The sequence below is a fragment of the Pholcus phalangioides genome, unplaced genomic scaffold, assembly GCF_987345545.1.
Source record: "Pholcus phalangioides strain wild (caught in Gottingen) unplaced genomic scaffold, Ppha-v1.0 ptg000002l_1, whole genome shotgun sequence".
Classification (NCBI taxonomy): Eukaryota; Metazoa; Arthropoda; class Arachnida; order Araneae; family Pholcidae; genus Pholcus; species Pholcus phalangioides.
The window spans coordinates 6,675,119-6,689,338 of record NW_028301595.1 but is presented as its reverse complement, the minus strand read 5'-3'; positions in this window follow the sequence as shown (position 1 = coordinate 6,689,338).

Genomic DNA, 14,220 nt, shown 5'->3' with positions numbered 1-14,220 from the left:
TTCGATCACTTACATGCTTGCACACGCTCTAGGTCGCTCGCATGCTAGTGTGAATGGCACCACACTGGCATGGGTTTCTGGTTTTATAGGTAACTCTTTTGGTCATCTACCCGTTTACACATGCTCCAGATCATTCTTTTCGTCGTTCACATGCTTGCACGCGCTCTAGATCACTCTTTTAGTCATTCGCATGCTTGCACACGCTCTAGGTCACTCACTGACTTGGTTCCTCGCTCTGTATGCCACTCTTTTGGTCGTCCACATGCTTGCTCACGCTCCAAGTCCCTCTTCTGCTCACTCACGTGCTTGCAAACTCTCTAGGTCACCCACTGATCTAGTCCCTTGCTGCCTTGGCAGAGGCGGATTTATTTAGGGTCGTACAAATTTCGCCGCCCTTCTGCCGTTCTACTGATTTTCTTGGTCACTCATTATTCAAATCTGCCGCCCAGGGCTATAACCCGCTAAGCCCACCCCCCCCCCCCTCTCTTGTAAAGGGGCCACTGGTTGCGTGGGACCACAATAATAACTCGCACTAAGCGGGGGAAAACGTTATAAGCGGGATCAACTGTGTCTTCTTAAAGAGCAATCCTTTCAATCAGGGGACATGGTCATAGAGCAGTGATTCTCAACCTGGGGTCCCTCTAGGGGTACTGGGATACTTCAAGGAGGCCACGGAAGAAAATGGATAAAGTGGCCATGACCATGACAGGTAGTTAGAGGGCTACAGAGAACTGAGAAGAAAAATTAAAAGGTGTGAAGAAATAAAGCTTTATATCAGTGACTATACACTTACAGAATCCAACAAAACTACCCATAAAACAAGGGCCATTTTAGGGCATGGACTCACCCGGGCCTCACCGCCTACATTTTGCAGCAGGTTCCTTGGGCGGGATGGGGGTTTTCGCAGGCTCCCCCATCTAGATTTTTCCCAGACCCTTCTATATTAAATTTATAGCGTGAAAAAACAAAAAAAAATGAAAAACATATCAGGCCCACGGGCTGCAGCTCTATCAGTCCCACTCTTGTCATGCCCGGGGCTCTCATGTCCATAAGTAACCCCACCTCATGATATTTGTATAATACAATAAATTTTGGAAATAAGTAGGAAATATGTAGGCTGTTTATTTCCACCAAAGTATGGGACTACCATAGCATCACTTTACCTGGGGGGGGGGGGGGGGTCTATGATGTTGAGATGGCCCTGAATAGAACTCGGCCTAGCGGAGAGCTCAATAAATTCTAGGCCAGTGGTCTGGAGACCAATCTTATTTGCGAAATTTTCGTTCAGTATTAATTCACTGAGAAAAATCAATTCAATACATATAAAGGATTTTGCTTCTAGATGAGGGTCGAAGAGACTCTGGATAAGACAAGGGAGCCACGAGGAAAAATATATGGTTCAAAGGGGGCCACGGGCAAAAAAAGGTTAAGAAACACTGCTGTAGAGCAGTGATTCCCAATGTGGGCGTTGGGTAGAATGTTCCAGAGGGGCGGTAGAAGCTACGGGTATAACATAGGATCCTATGGGTTAGATCAGCGTTTTTTAACCTTTTTTGCCTGCGGCCCCCCTTTAAAGCATTTTTTTTCCCTCGTGGCTCCCCCGTCTTACCCAGAGTCTTCGACCTTCATCTAAAGGCAAGGTCCTTTATACGTACTGAATTGATTTTTTCAGTGAATTTATATTGAACGAAAATTTTGAGAAATAAGATCGGTCTCCAGACCACTGGCCTAGAATTTATTGAGCTCCCCGCTAATCCGAGTTCTATTCAGGACCGTCTCAACATCATGGGCCCCCCTCAGGAAAAGTGATGCTATGCTATGGTAGTCCCATACTTAGCTGGAAATAAACAGTCTACATATTTCCTACTTATTTGCAAAATTTATTGTAATATATGAAATATCAGAGGTCGCTTATGGGCATGACCTCTCACAAGAGTGGGACCGACAGAGCTGCAGCCCCGGGGCCTGATAGGGTTTCATCCATTTTTTGTTTTTTTTTTACTCTATAAATTTAATATAGGGGGAGGGGTTCAGTGAAAAATCTAGCCGGGGACCTGCGGAAAACCCCCATCCTAGCGAACCTACTGTAAAATGTAGGTGATGTGGCCCGTGCGGGTCCATGCCCTAAGACGGCCCCGGCTTTATGGGTGGCTTTTTTTTCGTTGGATTCTGTAAGTTTATAGTCACTAATATATAAGAGCTTTATTTCTTCACACCTTAATATTTCTTCTCATCTCTCTGCAACCCTCCAAACCACCTGTCGTTGCCTCTTTCTCCATTTTCTTCTGTGGCCCCCTTGAAGTATCCCAGTACCACTAGGGGGGCATAATGGCCCGCGGTTGAGAACCACTGGTTTATTTTTTTATTCTAATACTCTGTCTGCGTGTGTGTACGTTCTCTATACAAATCTACAAATTTTAGACCGATCATCCCAAAATTTTGCATATATATACCAAATGGGGCCCGACGTGAATGATGGGCTACTTTAAAATTTCGTCAGAGCAGGGCAAAAAATTGTCGGGCAACAATGGTTTTTTTCTGGGCCTCAACAATCACTTTCGGCATGTTTATTTTAGTTACCGTGGTTCTCTAGCAATGCATTTGAGACGTGTATATGCCTTTACAATGGTCTGTCACTTCTTTAACGCTGCCAGTATATGTATAATACATATAGAAATGTCCTCTCCACTCGTTAATACAAGATTCATTGAAAGACTGGTTATTTGTGGCGACGAAGATTACAAGGAAGAAAATTCATCACTGCCCCCACGGGGACTCGAACCCCGAATCCGGCAAGCGAGACTGAGCAGACGGAGTAACTTCAAGTTCAAGGGAGGGAGGGAGGGGGGGGGGGAATCGAAAAACCTAGTGCCCCTTGGAAAAGGGGAAAAAAATACAGGGTGTTTCAAAAAGAATCGCCCGATTTGAAATACGTATATTACAGAAACTACTGAAGATAGACACTTAAGATTAATTTTATATTACGTGACTCATCATCAAGTTTCTTTACAAACCAAATTAAAGGTGCTTAATATGTCCACCTTGGGATGCCTGGCATATGCCTATACGGTAGTGAAATTCGTCTCCCAAAGTTTTGTGAGCATATTAGCGTCGACTGCTTCCACGGCGGCTGTTATGCGTATCTTCAGTTCGGCGAATGTAGCTGGAAGGGGGAGGCACATGACGGCGAGACCACAAGAAGAAATCGCACACACTGTGAGGTCTGGCGATCTTGGAGACCAGTGATGCTCATCTGAATCGTCAGGTCCCGTACGGCCTATCCACCGTTTAGGAATGCGATTGTTCAAAAATTCTCGAACGTCCAAGCTCCAGTGTGATGGTGGTGGTGCCCCTTTCTGCTGGAAAATGAAGTCATCCGAATCGGTTTCTAACTGTGGGAGTAGCTAATCTTGACAAACACTGAATTGGTGGCCGAGGGAAGAGCGTTAGCGATATACTGTCGGCAACTGCGTGGAAAAACTCGAGATTTCCCTCTTTTTACCTATACATTATTCGATCCAAACGGATTAAAAGCTGAATAGTTATTTTTTTAAAATCGGATGATTCCTTTTGAAACACCCTGTATATTCATTTCTACGTTTCTCTAAATCTAGATGTTTCTTTCATGAGTAGCGCAGGAAGTCGCCATATTGGTTAACGTGGACACAGTTGGTATGTCCCTCAAAGAAGGAGGGAGATATCACGTGATCCAAAAAGCCTCATTGAAGAAAACCCGGGCAGCGACAGGTATTACAGCCAGGCGCGGATCCAGGGTGATGTGTTGGGGGGGGGGCGATTTTTCACAATGAAGATGTCGATCGGTGAGACCCAACCTAGTGTCCGCAGGTGCCAAACGTACTTAAAATAAAAAAACTAATAAAAAATTAATTAAGAATTAAAATTATTTAAAACTTTCAATTAATTTTCATTTAAAAAATTAATTAAAATTAACATTAAAATTAATTACGATTACATTTTAATTGAAAATAAAAATTAATTAAAAATTGAAGGCAGTTAAAAATTAAATCTAAATTAAAATTTATATTTATAAAAATTATATTTTTTCAATATGCAGCATACTTATTTAAAAACTTGCTTGCAGCAACTGGTGTTACAATTAATGAATAAGCTGTTTTTGATAATAAATTTGAACGTTTGTGCCGGCTACCCTCGCAAAAAATACCGTACGAAAAAAAAGGTTGAGGTGCAGACTGAATAATGTGTGTTATATTTATAAACATTGTAAGGAATTCTGATGCACATTACCAGTTAAAAATGTTTTTTTATTAACAGTATCATGAGCAATTGTACAAATAAATAAAAACTTTGCATATGAAAAGAGAGCAGAATATGAAAAGCGTATGAAGAATTGGTATTTTAAAATGTTCCTAGAATACTACTTCTTCCTCCTTCGCTTGATAAAAATTAAGGCTCACAGTTAACCGGACAAAACAATGTGCACAAATAAAAATTCATCCGAATGTGTTCGATAAATGCTTTTTTCCAGCTTTTCAAGTCAAAGTAGAGAGCTACTTTCCGTTTAAATTTAATTTTTTTGATCCCTGTGAAAGTATTAAACGTTTCTCTTTGTGACGTTATGATAACAATTAGGCAAATTAATATGAATAAAATAAGGATCTCGGTCAACCAGAGGAAATGAATTCTAAGCTAACTCGGATACAAGAAACCTCGTTTAAGAGAGACGATCCTTGAACATTTGAAGGAAAAAAAATTATCTAAAGCCCTGACCATGGCCTCCACATCCAAGAGCGGGCCCCGAGGCTAAAGCCTCTAGTGGGCCCCCAGACCAGACTTTTCACGGGCCCCTTTATAGTTAATTTATAGCTTAAAAAAACAAAAAAAATGATGAGAATCGTCCCCGGCCCTGTCAGCTGGGTGATGGGATCGGCCAAATGAGCTTTGTTTACATCAGTGATTCCAGCTGAACCCTCTGTGGTCTGTCTCGTTCGATAGAGAATTCTATCTATTTGCCGGCAGATCCATGTGGGGCCCTCAACTGGCTCTGCTTGTCTCGTACTAATTCATATCAGCTCAGTACTCCCCACTCGGCACTGGACCCGACCAAAGGGACTTTGTTTCCATCCATGGGGTCCCTAAGGTGGTCCCTCTTGTTTCGCTCAATACCTTGTTTAGTATTTACTCATGATCTGCTTGGCGTATGCACTGAAAAGGTTCGGAACCGCTGCTGGAAACTCAAGCATCCAAAGCCGAGCTACACTCACTCCAGCAACTTTTCGTGTTCACGTATACGCTTCGAGGCCTTGGCGATTGATGTAGAGAACATTAAGCAGTCTTCTTTCAGTTACTCACGTTCTAGACAGTTAATTTTTCTTTCTGTGAACAATTTTATAGCACACCAAACTTGTATCCTTTCTTAAAATGAAAATAAGTACTACACACAATAAAACACCCATTTATGACATGTATTTACAAATAATACCTTTAACTTCCTCATTTATCACTTATAATTTTCAAACAAGACGATAAAATTTAAAAAAATTAAAAATTTCCAGCTTTGTATACCCGATTTATGAAAATATTTTGCGTCTGAAACCCATTTATGTCTTCAAATAAAGTTTCCCATCCTACTACGTATAGAGTCAGACTTTCAATAATCCCTCCAGTAATCCGGTGTTTTTAGGCCGGTTTTCTCCGAGCATAGAAGAGGAAAACATAGTGCGCACATGTTTATGAGCAGAAGTTTGTTATTTAAATGGACTTTTTCAATCAATCTGCAGTAATTCGGCGATTTCGTTAACCCAGTACACCCTGGTGTGATATGTGCCAGATTAGCGAGAGTCTACTTTACTAATAATTCATATCTCTATTAGTTCTAGAAAAATTGAATTCCATCAGCCTTTTTTTTTTTTTGCTGGTAATTTTTCAGTTTTTCCCCTCAATTTTTTTTTTTGCAACACTGATTTTAACCATCCTCATGCCCCGTTACTGAAGACAATGTCCTATTTACAGAACTAAATGGGCTATAGCCCAGGGCGGCAAGTTCAGAAGGTCGGCAAATTTGAGGATTGAGTGGCCAAGAAAATTAGCAAAATGGGAGAAGGGCGGTGAAATTTTTATAACCCTCAAATAAACCCACCTCTTCCCAGACAGCAAGTGACCGTGTCAGTGAGTGACCTAGAGAGTTTGCAAGCACGTGAATGAGCAAAAGCGTGACTTAGAGCGGGAGTAATGCATGATCAAATGAGTGACATAAAGAGTGGGGAACCAGTTCAGTGAGTGGCCTAGAGTCAGCCGTCAGAAGCGTATACTGGGCCCTCGCAAAAAGTAATTTTTCTGAGCCCCCTACCTGGCGAGACACGTTTACTTTTAAAATTTTAAACCAGAGGCCCCTTTGCATTTGAGGCCCCCGCCCGCGGGGAATGCGTTAAAACGGTATTGTCTAGAGCGCGTGTAAGTAACGAAACAATTACCAAAACCAGCGTCAAACACGTGTGTGACCAAAACAGGGTGCAAACATGTAAATGAGTAAAAGGTCCGTCCCACGAGAGTTTGCTAGGGGACGCTGGGTAAGATAATTAAAGTTAATAAAAGTCTTCGTCGGACATAAACCGCAAAAATAACAGCCGGCGTGAAGTAAACCGTGCTTGTTCGGTCATTCACAAAGGAAGACGCTCGTTCCTCTGCCTTTGTATTGAAAGCCTTAAAAATTATTGCTTCCCCGAGGCGACCGCGGATCCTGACAAAGACTTTTATTATCTTTAACTTTAATTATCTTATCCAGCGTCACCTAGCAAACTCTCGTGGGACGGACCTTTAAAAGAGTGACTTTAATACAGGTGTACTTGCACGAGTGTGGGGGAGGGCTATAACATGGGATGGAAAATTCGTGGATAGAGTAGTCGAGAAAATTAGACTAGAGTGGAAGGGCGGTGAAATTTGAATAGCCTTCAAATCGGCAAAACCGTAAATGCGCTTCTGACTGAACATCAAAATTACTCTCAATCTCCTAACCTGAATCTCTGGTTCGGTTTCAAATAAACAACTCATAAAGGATGAAAACTTTAATTTGGAACCACCTTAGCAGGAGTTTCAGAGAATTACTAATCAGGAAATATAAAATCTTGGAAACACAAATACACGAAATACGAAATGGTAAATCTTGCTTATTCGAATAGGACGTCAAGATAAAATATGAAAATGTTTTTAAATATGAAAATATAGCATTGAAAAGTTATTGAAACAAGTATAGACTGTTTTCGATAACAAGAAATAATTGACGCATATTTCAATAAAATATGTGGGTACTAATTTGTCTGCATAATTAAGAAAAATTTAAGAGAAAAAAAACTTCCTAATGAAATTCTAATATTGCGCGATTTAAAGTAATAAATTTCTTTACACAAAAATTGCCACGTTTTTAAGACAAATAAATCACACTGGTCGAATGGTCGACGCGTTTCGGCTCTTCAATGGAGAGCCGTCATCAGGACCTCGTGGTCAGAACTCACACGAATGAAGAGTGATGTTTACGTCTGGTCGTCCGAAGAGTTCGCCTTTGTATTTGCTGCGTCCGAGTGGTCTTTGGATGCGAATTGGGGAGCCATCTGTTGTAAAGTGTTGAAAGTTTTTTCACGACTGAGGTTAATAAAGCCTGTCCAAGCTGACGAAATAGGTGGTGTGTTTCTTCCATCATTAACGAGGAAATTCTGGCATGTTCTGATGAAATATCCCTCGAGAAAATTCAATTCCGAATTGTGTGTTGCTTTTTTAAAAACAAATGCTTTGTCAAAATCAAAATGATGTGAATGTTGCCAGCAGTGTTGGGCAATAGCCGAATTATCCGTCCGTCCCTTCTCAACATGCTTTCGGTGTTCGAGGACTCGAATATTTAGATTTCTTCTAGTTTGGCCAATATATCCATTTTCGCAATTCTTGCATGGGATGAAGTAGATACCAGATTCTTTGGAAGGTGAGATAGGATCTTTCAGATGGGAAAAGGTGAGTATATTTGTTGTTCCCATCTGAAAGATCCTATCTCACCCTCCAAAGAATCTGGTATCTACTTCATCCCATGCAAGAATTGTGAAAATGGATATATTGGCCAAACTAGAAGAAATCTAAATATTCGAGTTCTCGAACACCGAAAGCATGTTGAGAAGGGACGGACGGATAATTCGGCTATTGCCCAACACTGCTGGCAACATTCACATCATTTTGATTTTGACAAAGCATTTGTTTTTAAAAAAGCAACACACAATTCGGAATTGAATTTTCTCGAGGGATACTTCATCAGAACATGCCAGAATTTCCTCGTTAATGATGGAAGAAACACACCACCTATTTCGTCAGCTTGGACAGGCTTTATTAACCTCAGTCGTGAAAAAACTTTCAACACTTTACAACAGATGGCTCCCCAATTCGCATCCAAAGACCACTCGGACGCAGCAAATACAAAGGCGAACTCTTCGGACGACCAGACGTAAACATCACTCTTCATTCGTGTGAGTTCTGACCACGAGGTCCTGATGACGGCTCTCCATTGAAGAGCCGAAACGCGTCGACCATTGTGATTTATTTGTCTTAAAAACGTGGCAATTTTTGTGTAAATTAAAACCAGGCAAAGTTACTCATTTTTTTGTGATAAAATAAATTTCTTATTCAATTTTGTGCAGACTATATGGTTGTCAAAAACCTATTCAAAAACAGTTTTTCGCCACAGATACGTTAAATAGCAAAAGCTTATTTTCATGCAAATTGGAATGATTTTCATTATTATTTAATTATGATTATCAAGTGCACAATATTAATTTTCAGATTTTTTGTCTGAAAAGATGGTGATTAAATTTAATTCCCGCAGAACATCCGACTCCACACAATCAATTTTATATAGTGGATTCCACTTATAACGTTCCTCAAGGCCGAAACATGGGAAGAGGAGGTAGGTTTGGTGCCCCCGGGCGCTGGACCGGAGGGGGGGGGGCGTGAATTTCAACATTTTACCTGCCCTTTAACATTACAAGGGACACCAAGATGCTGACCAAGCATCTGGTTGAGGCACTGCTCTTAGAACCTTTTCCCGCTTAGTGCGATTCATTTTCGTGGTTCCATCTTCAACTAATGCTCAGACCATAGAGACGTTGCAAGCGGAAAAACGCTTTGAACGGGAAATATTATTTCCCGTTTAAAGCGTTTTTCCGCTTAAAACGATTTTATGGCGGTTTTTGGAAAAGCATTATACGCGCGATCCACTTATAATGTTTAATCCAGGTACTTATTTCAAATTACAAAGGCTTTAATTATTAGATGGGGCCGAGGCCTATATTTTCATAGATATTATAGAGAAGCTACGTGTGTTCAAATGCTCACCTTCTGGCGCAGGTCTTTTGAGCTACGTTTTCGAGGGGGAGGGGGGGGCTTTGCTGAGATTTTTCATACTTTTAGGCCCCACTATAGTGAATTTGTAGAGTGAAAATCAAAAAATGATAAGAATCGTCCTGAGCCCTGTTAGCCTCACCCTGTGGGGGAACCCCCGTTAATGTCATTATCAGTGAATCCGTAAGCGAATGCAGCTTCATTCTCTGGGAAAACTCCAGATGTGCTACAAAAAGTAATAGAATTAATTTTCTTAACATCCATTTATTTTAAAATTTAAAAATTTTTGCTTACTGAAAACAGTTTTTTTCGAAGACATGGCCATTTTTTGATCCACGTCAAGCTTGCGGGTTTCAGGACTGAATTTTAAAAAAAAAGAGATAACAAAGGCTAGAAAACGATGATTCATCTTATTGGATGGCTTGTGCTTTATTGCGCGTTACCAAGAAAACTGAAGGGTGTACATTTTTTTGCCTCTCTACACGAGCCCTTAGGCGCTAGGGGGTAAGCGAAAAGGCAGCGTGACAGCCGAATCGTATGGAATCCCTGTAGAACCTTGGTGGGAATACAATTGACCCTCCTCCGGCTATGACTTCTTTATTTTTTCGACCTTACCAGCAGAAGAAATCTCAAGGTGGAACTTGGGGAACAAATTTTAGGGAAAGGAACTTTGAGAAAAAAAGGAAATTAATTAAAAAAATTAAGGATTAGTAAAGAAAAAAGTAAGGTAACTGGAGTTATGTTTGCTTGAAGGCTCTTGGGAGGGGCGATCGCCCCTTCACCTATTGTTTAAAGGCTCTTGGGGGGGGGCGATCGCCCCCATCGCCCCCCCCTGGATCCGCCACTGATTACAGCTAGTATTCCATATTACCTGACAATTCACATTATCGCAGGAATAAATGCCTGTTTTTTTTTTATCCCAGGATGATGTGTCGCACTCCGCTATCAATACGAAGGTTTTTAACCAGCTGACTGATGCTAAGATGAATTTCGGGAAAGAAAGAATATTCAACTGCCCTTGCGGGGAATTGAACCAACGTCCTCTCACTTGCCGGGTGAGCTCCCTAGACCTTTGTAGTTTAGTGCAGTGTTTCTCAACCTGGGGCCCATATGGCCCCCTTGCGGTTCTGGGATATTCTAGGGGGGGGGGGCACGAGTGAAAACCAGATGGAAGGGGGGGGGCCGCAGAGATATATGAAGAAATTATAACAATTATAAATTATGTACAAATTTTCAAGTGAAATATGTTGGGGGGGGGGGGGGGAAAGTGTGACTAAACTTTTTCAGAATCCAGCAAAGCTGTCCATGAAGCAGGAGCCATCCAAACCTATGTGGGCATGGCTTGGGATGCTTATGGTCACATATGGTACAATAATTTTTGAGTGTAAATATGTAAGCTGTTTCGATTACGTAAAGGGGCGCCCCAGAATACCATTTTGCCCGAGGAATCATTATAGTGAGACGGCCATGCATAGAACCCCCAAAAGAAGGAAGTTCACCGAACTTCAGCCCATGGTAAGGTGCATACCCATGTTTCGGTAGGGGCGATTAATTGTGTAGGTTCGTTGGATCATCCAGCATTTCGCACATACTTATTATTCCCATATAATTTGTCCCTTAAGAAAGGTGGCAATCTCCCCTTCCCCCCACTAAATTTGGACTAAACTAAATTCAGTAAGTATAATGTGTTTCGTTCCTTTATGAGAGTGGGGGGGGGGGGGGAACTAGGTAAGACAAGGGGGGCCACGAGAAGAAAATGTGGTTCAAAGTGGGCCATAAGCTAAAAAAGGTTGTGAACCACTGGTCTAGCACGTTCACCCGGCCCAAAACCCCTTCACCTATTTTTTAGTTGTGTTTTTTTAATATAACACAAGACACCAAATTGTATAGAGATACAGCTTTCTACCATGTTTCGAATTGGAATAACTGAAAAAATAAATGCGGCATTCCATATTATCCCTTACACTATATATTTTTACCACACCTACATTTCTTTCTCAATCAAGAACCACATTTCAATAACACACATGCCATACTAGGGGTCGCTTTACTTAAATATCATTGAAGTTAAATCAAACTTCGTGATTTTAATCCAGATTTAAATTCGTGTACCCTGCAAACGTACTTAGCAAAGGTATTAGAATTTTATTCGCTATTAATTTATTTGTATATTTGTTTTTTTTTTTTTAGCATTTCAACTTTTGAGACACCATATCTGAAAATTTCAACAATTCTTTTTTAAAACAAAGCAATAACGAGACTCAACTAATCAATAAAAAAAATCACGTAATTTCAATACAAAAAAAAAGTTTATTTTTCACACAGTGGCTTCTTTTATATATATATAATAATTAAAAACAACTCGATCAACGTTGTCGCAATTTCTCATTGTATTTCCGTCTCTTTTACAGCAAATACAACTAATATATATATATATATATTAAACATTTTAGACATCCTTTGGTCGTTTTCATGTGAGAGGTACGGTATGTATGTATAATAATAATCATCGAACGGCTAATATTTTACAAACGAGAAAAAAAAAGTTACAGAAGGCCATGGAATGGAACAATCTGCTTCGAAATATGTATAAACATGCATACATAATGCTAACATCGCCAGTGGAAATCATTTGTTATGTACGCAAGGAAGTATAGACAAGAAACTCACAGATTTAGAGCCAATGAATGATTTCGATAGGTTCTCGTGATAGAGGGCAGCTCCCTGAGCAAAATTTCACAAATATTGCATTATATATTACTCTTTTTTTCTTCGACGAACATCAGTCATCGCTGAGCAAGTTTGCACATAATATTCATGAATTGCAGGTTTTTGTAAAACACACTAAGCAGAAAAGTCATCGAATACGAATCACCAGGTAAGGATATTTTATGTGTGAAAGACATACAATTCGAAACACATCACCCACTTTTTAAAAAAAAAAAACTCATCGGCATCGAAATTATCTTTAACGATAGATTTCACAGAACTTATCGAGTATCTGACAATGAGCTAAAACTAATACATCAGTATTTTGAAAAATATTGAATCCTCATATCGCTTAACAGAAATGGGAAATTATCGTACGAATTCATTCAATAGAAATTTCCCGACAGCGAAGAGGAATTCAAGATTAAATTTAGAAAAATTACGACTAGAATAGATATTGAATAGGAAAAAAAAATATAGCAAACACACAAAAACATGAATATTCAGTGGAACCCTCCATAAAGGAACACTATAGAATATTTCTAGCCTGTTAACGGATACTCCCCATTAGCATACAAAATTTTTCTGTCTCCATAGCTGTCCGTTATAGAGATATGCTATTGTATATCAATATATATATTACAGTGAATGTGATAAATTTGGTTATTATGCATAATCACCAAGCATTTTGGCAGGTTTGATAAATTTCCCTAAATTTATCACTTTTACCTGCAATTATGCACAGTACCCAAGCATCTTTGGTAAATTTGATAAATTTCCCTAACTCCCAGTCACTTTTATGGCAATTATGCATAATATCCAAGCATCATGAAATTGGTAAACATGATGAATAGTACTATATGATACACTAAACGTGATAATTCACACAGGTATTGTATCATATCAGGGTAGAATCGTAAAATTTGTTATCATATCGGGGTCCGACTATATATTCATCACAAATACTAGACTCATTTGGAATTTCTTTCATATTTATCAAACTCATCAATTACAATAGTGTATTATGCATCATCACAGATAAAGGCGATACATTGCAGGAATTTGTCAAATTTACCAACAAGACTTAGTTATTATGCATAATTGCCCGAATATGATGTTTTCAGTATTTAAATCAAATTTACCAACGGCGTTTGGTTATTATGCATGAACATCATTAAAGTGTTTAGCAGATTTATATAGTGATTTTTTGGTATAATGCATAATTTGGGTATGTATGATACATACATAGATATTTGGATATTATGCATAACAGCCAGTAAAGTGATTATATATATATAAATAGTTTAGTAGTTACCAGTCATTTGGTTATTATGCATAGCTGCCAGTAAAATCTGAAAGTGATCAATTTATCAAACTTACCAAGACAATAGGTAAGTATGCATAATAACTAAGTCTGCATTTATGCATGTAGTTTACTGTAACGTATATATAGAGTAACATTTCACTGGTAAAATGATGCTGAAGAAGAAATGGCGATTCAACCATACACTAGTTTTGTAAAACACTGGTTGTTCAGATAAGAAAATGAAAAATTGAATCGTAAACAAATTTGGTCCTCAAATCAAAAAGGGGGGAAAGTCATATCATTGGCTCTCTACAAATAATTTAAAAGATGATAATAAATTTATCGGTAAGGAAAATTGATTGATAATTGGGAAAAAAATCACAATAGTCGGTTGAAAGTGATCTCGCACGTTACTTGTTTCATTCACCACAAAAAAAATCTCATCATATAGAGTACATGTTAATATTTTTTTCTATAGGAACTCAATACATTTTCCACTTTAGCACGAAAAAAAAACTATAAAAGACTATTACAAGATATAAACCGATGATGCAGCGGGAAGGATACTGCATCCGATATTATTTACATACTTGGAATAACAGTTACATCTTTTCGTAGTTAATCACACTTTGCGGGGTGTTATGGAAAAAGGCACGATAACGTATACACACAGTGGAGCCTCCATAACAGACACACTCCAGTAGAGGATGCTTTTGAAGTCTTTGAAACAGAGCCCCAATGTATTTCGCTAATTACATTAACTGACAAAAAGTTTGTCCCATTGCGTCCGTTATCAAGATGTTTCACTGTATATCATGGAATATATAAATAAATAATGGAAAAAAATAGAT